Genomic DNA, 13,011 nt, shown 5'->3' on the forward strand with positions numbered 1-13,011 from the left:
TTTGATTTATTATAGCAACTTTCCCCTGGTGTTTTGTGTTCGACACTCTCACTACAATGCATCCAAATACTGATTTCTTTCTATTTATCTCTTTCGGGATTTTTAGTTTTTCTGGGTCCAACAATTAGTGTGTTTTGTTTTTCCATTTTCAAACATTCTAAGCCAGTATCTGTTTAAATGCATCCTCTCATTTTAATTAGACTTTATTCCTCTATTTCCTGTGGCTATTTGTGCCTCATCCACATTTTCACATAATTATCTTTCTATGCTTCATTCTGTTATTTCTTCAGGTAATATATATTCTACCTCACTCATTTGTTTTTTAACTGTGTTTAATCTACTGCTTAATTAGCCCATAGAATTTCTTTAGAAAATAATTATATTTTTCAATTTTAGAAGTTTTAAAAATTATTTCTTATTAGTTTCTAATATACACAGGCAGTTTTGTAGTTTCTGGTCTCATCATTGTGCTTTGAATATCCACTTATATTCTTTAAGCATTCTAAAATACTTATTTTATAATTTCAGTCATCTCTTTCCAATATCTATCTTACAGTATCTGTTGTGTTTTTTTTTTCAGTTCTCATTTTGATTTGTTTCTACATGTGTTTCATAATCTTTATTTCAAACATGTTTTATGAAACATAGTTTAAAATGGATTTCTCTAGTCTAGAGAGTATTTGCTTTTTTGTGTACAGGTGCAATACTTTGCATTACCAACCCAAGGCAGATTTAAATTTAATTCTCAACTTCAATTACTTTTTTGGTAGGGTGCATTATGAATTCTAGTGTAAACCCACTTGAGAGCCAAAATTTCTTATAAAAGAGACTTTTTTCAACTGTACCCAAAGGAATTGCTTTATTTCTTTACCACTTTCCTTTGAGGGGTCAGTTCCCCCGACCCTCCTCTCAGCCACTCTAGTGAGAGTTGCTTTTGGTCTTTCATAACTTGGTATAGGAATTTTGAACTTGGTGTGTTTTGTAAGCCTCAGCCTTTGTCTCCTGCTAGACTTAAAATTTTAAAAGGATCACTTATGTGGAAACTACTGAAAGAGATAATTTGTATCTTTATTTCCTCTGAATTATATATGATATTGAAATGATTTACAGTTAAGAAAGATGATTTATCTTTTAATATATTATTCAGAATATAGCACCTCTGGAGCCCTCATAACATCTGCAGGGATAGTATTTCAGAATCAGGAGAAAATATTTACATGATTGATTTCTGGTAGTTCTAGGGTGTAGAATTTTGTAAATTACTGAAAAGATAACAAGTTACAGGAAATTAAGAGATATGAACCCCGCCATCTTAGATTCCTAAAAATCATCAACTAACACAGGACAGAAGGCACTTTGAATGTATTAAGCTTAGTAGTTAACATTTGAAAGTGTGCGTTCACTTTATTATAATTCTTTTTCATGAACATATATTGCCTTCTTTTTAAAACTAAACTCCTTACAAATTTTGAAGAATAAAATAGGAAAAATTTTATTAAGTTTGGGGCACCAATAAATTCAACAGTTAGCAAAGCATTCTATCTGGGTCTGGGAACATAGAATTTTGTCCCTGAATTGTACTCATTTCTTCTTTCAACCTGGTCAGTCTTCATCAGTTGCCTGTCTTGCCAGTGGGTATACAGAATATGAGGAGGCTGAGAGTCCCCATTAGTCACTGATGGCTGTCATGTCAACATCAGACCTTATTTTGGAGTTAAACTTTACCTTTATCTTAATTCTATTATGAGATATGAACTCCTAAGAGGAAGTCACTAACAACATCTATATATGAATTTACAAATTCTCTTTGTCTCTTTATAGAGAAAATCAGAATAATAGGCAAGCAAATTCCATCAAAAGAAAATAGTGACCAAAAATACTGAAAAAAACTGTGGACAGCTTAAAGTTATACATAATTATACATTTACTGAGGTGAATTCCTACTTTCTTTGGTTGAAGTCCTTTACTTGATAAAAAATTGTTCTTGTAAATCAGTCTTGTTGAAAATTTTCAAATAAATCTAAGATTCATATGAATTATTAAGAAAAGAAATAAAAGTAACCATACCAGTTTTTAAATAATTACTGAGCAGTTTTGGATTCTTACTAGAATTTCCACATTGTATAGGGGTTTATGAGGAAAATATGAGTTGAAGGAAGGAAAAAACCTTCACTGCCAGGGACAGTGTCCATGAAGCATGGTTTACCTTATAAAATGACATGCAAGTGGATATTTAATGATTAATTTATTTAGATAACAATGAACAGGTTGGAAGAACTTTTAAGAGAGAACATAGTGAGTTTCTAGGACTTAGAACCTAGTGTGTTTAAAATTTTAAAGTGAGTTTTCACTCTCAGTCTTTGATGCTTAGATTTTTTAAGTGGACTTCCCCTCCAAGCCATTGGTTTTTTTGTTTTTGGTTTTGGTTTTTTTTAAATGTCCTATCTGTGCTATGGGCTTCCCAGCCTGAAGTCAACTGTATGTGAACAACTGTCCCCTTTATTCTTACAGCAAAGATACTATAAGTATGACTTGTCTATTTTGTCTTAATTTTTATTCCTATATAGCAGTTACATTTTGTATTGTCATGGATGGTTGTTTTTTATAAGAATACTATAATTGAGATTTCATAATAGTGATTTGTATAGAATTGGAATACAGTGCTTTTACTGCCATATTTAATTCTGTTTATTTGTAGGAAAAAACAGTTTACATGTTTATTAATAACTTTGCATAATATTTATTATTTATAACTCACTTTAAATTCATTATTTATCTAATCTTTAAACCAAGCCTATAAGTTAGGAAAGACAAGTATTGTATTTCTAAAACATTGGACTAAAAGACTAGTTAGTCAGTTTTTTGATTTTATAGATAAGGAAACTTTCAAAGATTTGTTCATGGGCAGAGAGCTAGTTTGTGGACATATTTTAGGTTTTAATGAGGGAGGCTTGAAGAAGTTAAAGATTTACTAAGAGCAAAGCTAGCAGGGCACAAAGCAAACACATTTGAAATCAAGCCTTCTATCTTTAATAGCCTATATTATTTTGCATATTATCCTGTTGTCCTATGTTTGATCTAGTTTTTATTTGGTTTTATATTTTTGACAAAAAAATCTTGATTTATTGAAAGAAATCAATCTGGCTCCTCCATAATGGTCTATGATTTGTTTCCTCAATTGAATATATATTTTTAGTTTAAGCTATCAAGTAGAAAATTGAGTATCTCTTGCTATTTTTGCAAACTACATGCTGACTTCAACCTCAGTTTTAGCATATAATAGGAAGTGGGGTTAAGAATGTTTGAACCAAAAATCCCAAATCCCGACCCTTAACTTGAACTGACCTTAAGTGCACAGGAAATTTCTTAGAAGATTTATTTCCAGACGAACAAAATTGCTTTCACAGAGAGGGTGCAATCAAAACTGCATATGGGGAATTTAAAATGTAACATAACATAGCCTTTGTTTTTTGTTTTTCTGTTTCTAATTTTTAAATAAAAAAATTTCCATTACACCACTCACAAAAATTAACTCGAAATAGATTTTAAAATGTGAATGCAAGACCTGAAACTATGAAACTCCTAGAATAAAACATAGGAGAAAAACTCCTTGATATATAGATCTTGGTAATGATTTTTTTGAAATCACACCTAAAGCACAAGCAACAAAATCTAAACAAGTGGGACTATATCAAACTAAAAAGCTTCTGCACATGGGCTTCTCTGGTGGCGCAGTGGTTGAGAGTCCGCCTGCTGATGCAGGGGACACGGGTTCATGCCCCGGTCCAGGAGGATCCCACATGCCGCACAGTGGCTGGGCCCGTGAGCCATGGCCGCTGAGCCTGCGCGTCCAGAGCCTGTACTCCGCAGCGGGAGAGGCCACAACGGTGAGAGGCCTGCGTACCGCAAAAAAAAAAAAAAAAAAAAATCAGTACCTCAATTCCAGTCAGACAAAAACCCCATTTGTGTTTATGTCCTTACTTCATGAGTTGCTTTGTGAAAAAAAAAAGTTGTTTAGGTTTTTAAGGACTATATTACTTTATATATGTGGAGAAAAACATCAAGCAATTGAGGATACAAATATAAATAAAAGGTAATAAAGTTGTAGTAAGAATGAACGGGGTAAGAAAGGAGGGTAAATTTTAAAAAGAACTGGACTAAATAGTTGTAGTTGGCTGAGTAAAGTCAAGTGAGTCTGTTAAAAGATAACTTCACACGTGAGGTCTTGAGGGAGCCTGTGGCTGAGTTTTCTCATTGCCAAGATATTTTTGCTCTTCTACTTTTGGAAAAGGTATGGCTAGCATAGAGAAATGCTGGCATGACTTCTGTGTTAGTTTAGTTGTATTCAGTGGCAAAACAAAGCAGGGAGGGAGAATTTTTACTAAGGGCTAGTTATGCTGCTTTATAACCATGAATGTTCTAATCTACAACCCGAATGTAGATATGTTTATCCACATTCATAGACTAGCAGGGTATCACCGGTCGTCAGGAAGCCAACTCTGCAGCATGGATTAGCGTAAGGAATTGTATTAAGGAATGCTCTTATTATCACTATTATTAATAATAATTAATTATAATTATTATTAATGCTATCATTATAACTAACTGTGTTGAAGGGATGGAAGTAGACAGACCAGGCAGAGGAACTGGTGGTAATGCAGTCCTCACTTGCTACCAGGAGGCTCTCAAAGCTGGAATGACCATTCAAAATTGTCCTGAGTTGAGGCAAAGGGTTTGGTTTTTTTAAATATCATTTTTATTATGTTAATATAAATTAATGCAAACATCATTACAATACCATATGAAAAACTATATAGGATACTATAATAAATACTTTATGTATCTGCACCTTGCTTAAGAAATCATCCCTCACCACCACCCAGTTTGGTCTTTATGTAATTGCATCAACCAGTCATTTGGTGTTGGCTGCCCTTAGAAGAAGTGGTATGACCTTGAGAACATGAAGAGGCTATGCAGAGCTAAGAGTTATTCTTGGATAAAGCTGACGGTTGAAATCTCTCAGTTGGCAACCTTCTCAAGAACTAGGGAATTACATTTTTCAGCCTTTAAAGGGATCTGAATGTCACAGAACAGTATCCCATGTATGGCTAGGAAATATTTTATTTAAGTACTATAATATACTCCTTCAGATTTCTGCTGGGTTTTTCTTGGGAGAAACTGAGGAGAGGAAGATTAATGAAACAAACCACAGCCTCTGTTGCTTAGCTGTTTATAAGGCTGTAACTTATACTCATTGTCTCCCTCCTTTACTCTTCATTCTAGCTTCCTCTCACCCTTGGCTACAACCTCCATTGTGTAGGCATCTTACTTTGTAAGATTACCCAGATCTTCAATACTGAGAAGTCTAAAGTTTTGGTTATCATGGCTTTCTCAGGCTACAGATTCTGCTTTTATCTATATGCCATCAAAATTGGACAATTGAGTCTTTAGGATGCCCAAGTGGATCACATGGATGCTAATGGTGCCCACCCTACTCACATCGTTCATAGCAGCCGTACCTCCTCATGATGTACGGCCAATTACCCTCCCCAACCTCACCCCAGAAGGATGATTCTTCTTCTTTGTTTTTCTTTTAGCAAGCAGAGCCTAAACTCCCTAGCTTCCAACAGCAGTCTTTTTTTTTTTTTTTTTTTTTTTTTTGTGATACGCGGGCCTCTCACTGTTGTGGCCTCTCCTGTTGCAGAGCACAGGCTCCGGATGCGCAGGCTCAGTGGCCACGGCTCACGGGCCCAGCCGCTCTGCGGCATGTGGGATCTTCCCAGACTGGGGCACGAACCCGTGTCCCCTGCATTGGCAGGCGGACTCTCAACCACTGTGCCACCAGGGAAGCCCCCAACAGCAGTCTTATGTTTGATACCATTGCTGTGACTTACTCTGTGGCAGTGTCCCCGTTTTGAGAGCCAGGACTTCAAAATCCACAGAGTCCAGGGTTGCAGAGAAAGAAAGCACAAGATCTCCAAGTGGGTTACTGGAACTGTTGGTATGTAAGGCCACTTCTTGCACCCCTAGATTCCCCGACTTTAGTGTTTTACCTGTTGGAGGACGTAGCACCACACGATGGTCACTAATTTAATGAGTGTTATTAGCCTGGAGGATGATGCTCCTTGTGCATTAGCTGCACTTTCAAAAGGCTATTCTGTCACTCTGTTAGGTCAACAACTTCTAGATGGTGCAATATGTGTTAAGAACCACACATCCCATCCTTTGATCACTGCCATGTTTCCTTCGTTACAAAGTGAGTCTTTTGGTCTGATGTCATATGGGTTCATGATTGTGCATCAAAAACTGTTTAAGGCCTTATAAAATGATGCCAACTGAAGTCCTGGTAGGGAAGGTGAACTCATGTTTAGGATATAACAATTCCTATGAGAATAAATTGCTGTCTTGGAGTGGAAAAGGTGCAGTGTAATCAACTTCAAGTATCTGGTTTTTATCCTTGAGGGTTGATGCTCTATTCGAAGCTCAGAGTTAGCCTTTTGCTGGCACACTGGACATTCATCATTGGCAGGATCCCCTTCTGTTAGGCCCATACATAGCCTCCATCATTGCCACCTGGGCTTCTCCATGATGGGAATCGTGTGCCCATATGCCAGCACTAGGGTGACTAATGACAGAGCCTGGCACACATCATCTGTCCAAGTCATTCTGTCTAGGTGGTTTAGGAATGCCTTCTTACTGATGTTCTCTGATGGGCATTACCACAGAGTAGCATAATATTCACACCTTGTTGCCACTCCCGTAGGTCCATCAGCCCACTTTTCCTGAGTATTCCATCCTGTTCCTGATCAAATATCCTAGCTTCTCATCACTGCATGAGTCAATATATATTCTAGCCTAAGGACACTTCTCTTTTTACACAAAACCAATAACTGATGCAACACCAACAACTGATGCAACTGATGCAAAGAGGGTTTCTCCTCCCCATTGTCTTTCAAGACTGTCCACAACCAGGGCTACACTGAACTAACACATCTGTGAACCAAGCTTTGGCTTCTTCCTTTGTTAGTTGGTGTATAATATTCTCTGGAAGATGGCATGGCCTTGCTCTGGAATCTCAGGACTCTGCCTTGTGATTGTCCCATTAGGGCTTGCCAGAAATACCACACGTCATCCTTTTCCTCTGCTGATGGATCTAATAGCATAGTTCATCTGAACCAAGAGATGGGGCCACTTGGACCTTAGCTTGGACCTTCTAGGCTCTGGACTCTATCCAGTGTTGACAGCATTTATATCATCCTGTGTTTGGGTCAAAGTCATATTCCCTGGTATAAAAAGTGTCAGTTTCAGAACCCGAAGGGACCTACCAGACATTTTGCTTCCTTGCTCTGTGGTGGTCTGCTTCTGGGAAAGAGTGTGGTCTTGGACAAGGCATCTATCTTCAGGTGAGAGTAAATCCAAGAAAGAACTAGCAGCCAAGATTAATTGCTGAGCAATGTTCTTAGATGCTGGGGGGGTGAAATTAATTACAAAACAGAGATCTGGATAGTAGAGCACAGAATTCATGATACTGAGGGTAAGAGTGTGAGTAACTTGCCCATGGTCACAGTGTCAAACACAAGGTTGAGATTGATTTTGCTTTGCTCCAAAGTCATGATAAATTATGTCTCATGTTCAGACAGACCTTGTGTTAACTTACCATCATTGCACATATATTTCTGCTGTTGTTTGTATATTTATTTAGTGTCTATCATAGATAAGCATAACATTTTAGCCTTTCAAAGGCATACAAATAAATACTCTTAATTGTACACATAAATCTCTAGATGGTACTTAATAATTTTGTTATTTTTCTGAATGAGCACTTTCCTTTGCACATATTCAGTGGATTCATTTTAACCAATAAAATGAACAAGGTTAAACCTGGTAAACATTACTCTAGCTCATTTTTGGCATTTCAAAAGTGAATTATAGCAAAGGATAATAGTGCTTGTGAAAGCACAGACAAGCAAATACAGTGATCTCCCAGGTCAGACATTTTAAATCATTTAACTTTTTGAAATATAGGTAATGAAATAGTGACTTGCCTCATTTTTTTTCCTCAGAAGAAAGATAATGATTTCCCTGTAGGAGCTCATAACGTGGCAAATGTCTAAAGAAAATGGCATAATGGAAAGTGAATGCATTATAGTTCTCTTTGTCCATTTCTGGAAAAAAAAATAGCATTCTGATAAATTATGTTCAATTCACAATTTATCCAGACATTCTGGCAAGGAATAGAGAAATTTGTGACAAATATTAATGCCAAATATCTTCTGGAGACACAAAAAATTCAATTTGGCTTAATTTTATATTTTATTACAAAATCTTTACAAAAAGGGAAAGATTAAATTAATATAACACATATCCTCATACTTTGGTCTTTATGAGTAAGTAAAAATAAGAAATGAGATTTTGAGTAAGACTTTTGATACTTCTGTCAGCCAGTGTGTTCCTGTCAAGCAACAAGGGACCAAATGTGACATGCACATAATTTTATTGTCAATTTAGTTTGCCATTTACAGTGCAGTATAGGAGAATAGATTTTTTTAAAACATCTTCTACTAAGAAAAATTAGCTTGCATAATGGAATAGTCTTTTACATATGTCAATCAAATGACCACTAAACCTATGAATCGTCCTAAATAGGAAACTATGGTGAATAAAATAAAATAACTTGAACACTTGAAGCAGAAAAAAAAAGAACTTTAGAATCCTTTCACATTAATACATATTCTTATTTCCTTCTGATGGAGTTGACCTTTTTTTTTCACCAACAGTAAGAATACTTAGCACATTGTCTTTATTTTTGTTTGTTTGTTATATTGAAAATGGAGGTCGTGCTTCACTGTGCTTTCCAGATTTCAGGAAATAGTTTTAGTGGTCACTTAAGGTGCTTTCCTCAGGTCAAAGAAATAATCCAGCATTTGGCAGCAATAATTGAACAGACTGATAACTTCACGGAAGTGTAGATAGGATCGCCAGAGCTGCCATAGATGAGAGTTTGAAAAGTAGTTCCTAAAACCAAAAGTGAGTGCAAATTAATACCAAGCACCAATAGTTTTGTTAAGATGGAATTAAAAATCAGGTATTAAATATATTTTAATTAATCCTACTATGTCCAAAATGTCATTACTCATAGTCTTTAGCCTAGTCAGAAGCTTTTCTACTATCATCATGACAAAAAAATCTTTCCAACCTTAAAATTCTATGAAGCACTATTTTAATAACATATTAGGATGTCTGAAAAAAACTTTAATTTAAAATTACTAGGTTGTTATTTTAAAATAAAATAATCACCTGTTATATTTAGTAGAAAGAATACAGATGTAAGTGCAAGACCCACCTTATTGGAATACCATTTCTCTGTATACTCCATTAGTTGATTCCTTGGGTATCCCAAAATAATCTTGAATTTTAAATAATTAGGATCATTTATTGAATGTTGCTATATTATTACTGAATATTTTTCATAAACTACTATTGACAATCTATTTGAAAACAAACAAAAAATATTAAAAAGCTTTTAATTTTAACAAGTACATAATTCAGTTACACATATATCTTTTATTTCTCATTTTGTTCAAAGATATTGCTGTAAGTGCATCTTTCTCACATTGTGATAAAATAGCTATTTGAATTATTTAATTTTGTTTTTCTCATTTACAATCATGCCACATTGAAAGAACTTCTGATAGGGTAATGTAGGCTATTCAGGTAGGCACTTTTCAATGAATAATAAACTTTTTGTGCAGTTAAAAGAAGATTTTCCCATTTTTCCTTCCCACTGCAAAATGGATACCAAATGTGTTTTGGAGAGTCTACAGAGGAAAAAGTTAATTTCCATAGTTTCTGGACAAGAAGAGAGAAGCCAGACCAACCACTGATAAGTATTCTCTAGATTGCCCATTGCCACCTGCCCAAGTGTTTTATGATTGTTTTTGCTAATCCAAGCCAGGAACACAAGTATAAATAAAGTAGCATTAACACCTTCCTAGGAAGACAGAGACTTCCTTCTTCTGGGTATTACTAAGTAACAAATCATCCCAAAATGTGTTAACTTAAACCAATTTATTATTATTTCTCTTAGTTTTCTGTGTTGATTTGGGCAGTTCTATGTAGTTTTCATTTGAGGTCTCTTAGACAGATGCTGACTGAGTCTGTCATCATATCAAGGCTGGACCATTACCACTTTGCTAGGAGGTGGGGCTAGCTATCAGCTCGGAATTCACTTGGGGCTGTCAATTACCGTGACTGTAGGTGGCCTTTCCATAATGCTTGGGCTTATCATAGCGTGGAGGCTAAGTTCCAAGAGGGAATTTCCCAAGAGCGAGCATTTCAAGCTGCCCAGAGAGAAGACAGAAGGATTTGGCTTCTTAAGACCTATCTTCAGAAGTCACACAATATCACTTTTACCTCATTCTGTTGGTCAGAGCAGTCACAGAGCCTGCACAGATTCAAAGGAGTAAAGAAATAGACTTCACCTTTTGATGGGTTAGTGGCAAACTCACACTACAAAGAATATGTTAAAAGTCAGATACTTTTGCAGCAGTCATTTGAAAATAAAATCTGGCATAGAATTTTAAAATTATGCTTCATGCTAATTACAAATCAGCTGCAATATATTGAGAAAGAGAGAATATAAATACAATTTGGGTAGGAAATTGTAGCATGACAAAATAAGTACACTCTCATTGAGTAAAATTATCAATTATAATTATCATTATTACTAATAATGATCAATAATGGAGGTTTCTGTGACGCATACAGTTCTCAGGTATGTCTTATATATTGGTTGCTACTGCATTCTGACAACATGGAAGATCAAAACTACTTGGAATTCCATCCAAAGTGACATTATATATTACCATTACATTTCTCTTACTAACAAAGTTGAGAAAATTCTGCTTCTTGTAATGAAATTATAACTTCCTCTCAAGGAACAATCTTTTTACACACTTCAGAAGCTCACATTTTCATCCCTATACCTTACTACTCTCCATATGGTTAAAGTCAGCTCAGTTTATCCTGTAGTGTTGGTGAATCCAGATACAAACTTTCTCTTCTACTTTTGGAGAAGGTAGGCAAAGAAGCAGTAGACTCATATGTAATGGCTTCTGTAGCTCTCAGTATAATGTTACATTCCTTAAACTTTCTCTGTACCTCAAGATGAGCCCTATGCCAGCAATAACTTTATTGCTATGTTTTTTTTTTTTTTTTTTTTTTTTTTTTTTTCTTTTTTGCGGTATGCGGGCCTCTCACTGTTGTGGCCTCCCCCGTTGCGGAGCACAGGCTCCGGATGCGCAGGCCCAGCGGCCATGGCTCACGGGCCCAGCCGCTCCGCGGCATATGGGATCCTCCCCGACCGGGACACGAACCCGTATCCCCTGCATCGGCAGGCGGACTCTCAACCACTTGCGCCACCAGGGAGGCCCTATTGCTATGTTTTGAAATACTAACTGCCCCCATCGTGTGGAAGCATCACAATAAAATGGTTAAGGCTGTAGTAAAGTATAGTCATGCTGAAAAATGGTTGCTTCTCTACTTCAGCCTTTGTGCATATTATCCTGTCCTAAGGAGATGAGTAGTAATCAAAGTATCAAAAATTGCCTGTTATATATATTTTAATTTATTTTTATTGAGGTAACCTTGGTTTATAACATTATATAAGTTTCATGTGTACAGCTTTATATTTCTACATCTGTCTGTATGCTTACCACCAAAAATTTAGTTTCCATCTATCTCTATACAGTTGATCAACTTTGCCCATTTCTCCCTCCCCTCATGCCCCTTCCCCTCTGGAAACCATTATTCTTTTCTCTGTATCTGTGTGTTTTTCTTAATTTATTTTGGTTTGTTCATTTATTTTTGTCTGTTTGTTTTTTGTATTCCACATGTGAGTGGAATCATATGATATTTGTCTTTCCCCATCTGACTTATTTCACTTAGCGTAATACGTTCAAGGTCCAACCATGTTGTCACAAATGGAAATATTTTATGGTTTTTTTGGCTGGGTAGTATTATGTTATATAAAATCACATGTATATGATATATATGGGTATATATATCATGTGTATAGTCACATCTTCTTTATACACTCATTCATTCATGGGCATGTAGGCTGATTGCATTTCTTGGCTATTGTAAAATTTATGATGGTGGAGCAAAGAATATACAATGGAGACAGGATTGTGTCTTCAATAAATGGTGTTGGGAAAACTGGAGAGCCATAAGCAAAAAAATGAAACGACCACTATTTCACACCATACACAAAAATCAACACAAAATAGACTAAAGACCTGAATGTAAGACGTGAAATCATAAAACTCCTAGAAGAAATCATATGCAGTACACTCTTTGACATTGGTTTTAGCAGTATCTCTCTAGATAAATCTTTTCAAGCAAGGTAACCAAAACCAAAATTTTTAAAATGGTACTACATAAAAGTGAAAATCTTCTGCACAGCAAAGCAGACCACCAACAAAACTAAAGAAGACCTATTGAATGGAAGAAGATATTTGCAAATCATATATCCAATAAGGAGTTAATATCCAAAATATATAAAGAATCCGTACAACTTAACAGCAACAACAAAAACAACCCAGTTAAGAAATGAGCAGAGAAGCTGAATAGACATTTTTCAAAAGAAGACATACAAATGGTCATTAGGCATATGAAAAGGTGTTCAGCATCACTAATTATTAGGGAAATGCAAATCAAAACCACAATGAGATATCACCTTATGCCTGTAGAATGGCTATTGTCGAGAAGGCAAGAAATAACAAGTATTGGTGAGGATGTAGATAAACAGGAACTCTTGTACACTGTTGGTGGGGATGTAAATTGGTGCAGCCACTCTGGAAAACAGTATGGAGATTCCTCAAAATGTTAAGAATAGAACTACCATATGATCCAACTATCCTACTTCTAGATATTTATCCAGAAAATATGAAAACACTAATTTAAGAAACTATATGTACCCTATATTCGTCTTCACATTATTTACAAGTTTAC

The sequence above is a fragment of the Mesoplodon mirus genome (genome assembly GCF_964341445.2).
Source record: "Mesoplodon mirus genome assembly, chromosome: 20".
NCBI classification, from domain to species: Eukaryota; Metazoa; Chordata; class Mammalia; order Artiodactyla; family Ziphiidae; genus Mesoplodon; species Mesoplodon mirus.